The following is a 643-nucleotide window of genomic DNA, read 5'->3' on the forward strand; positions in this document are numbered from 1 at the left end:
GTTCTAAACATTGCATAAGAAAAACGAAAAATGAACTAAAATCATGACAAAAAAAAATTGGGAATAGAAAGAAAACAGAAGAAGATTAAAAGATCAAAACTGGCCTGCAAAAATGTCAAAAATTGCATCAACAACACAAACTTGAAGTTGAATCATCAGAAAACACTAGATTTTAACCCAAAATTGAAACTGAATAATCACAAAACCACTAAGTTTTTTCTGGAACTGATAAAAGCAAGAGGGAAAGAAAAAAAAAATGATGTTTAAAGCAAATTCTTCTGTGGGGTTGTGGTTAAAAAACAGAAAAACCAAAATTAAACTCAAATCATGAAAAATAATAATAATAATATTATGGAAATTGAGAAAATGCAGAAGACGAAAAGATCAAAGCTACCATATATGTATAGCATAAAGAACCCGAAAGACTGAATCATGAACATAATTTTGAAATTAAAAAAAAAATAACAAAAAGAAAAGGAAAGAAGCTTACAGCAAGTTTTGGAGAAGGGTTTGCGGGTTTCGGGGTTGGGGCTGAGGGACTTGGGGAGTCAGAGTCAGTGAGAGCAAATGGGGCAGTGTGGGGTCTGAAGTGGAAGGGTTTAAGGGTGATAGAGGTGGAGTGAGAGGGTTTAAGAGGGATGTG

The sequence above is a fragment of the Vitis riparia genome, chromosome 4, assembly GCF_004353265.1.
Source record: "Vitis riparia cultivar Riparia Gloire de Montpellier isolate 1030 chromosome 4, EGFV_Vit.rip_1.0, whole genome shotgun sequence".
Lineage (NCBI taxonomy): Eukaryota > Viridiplantae > Streptophyta > Magnoliopsida > Vitales > Vitaceae > Vitis > Vitis riparia.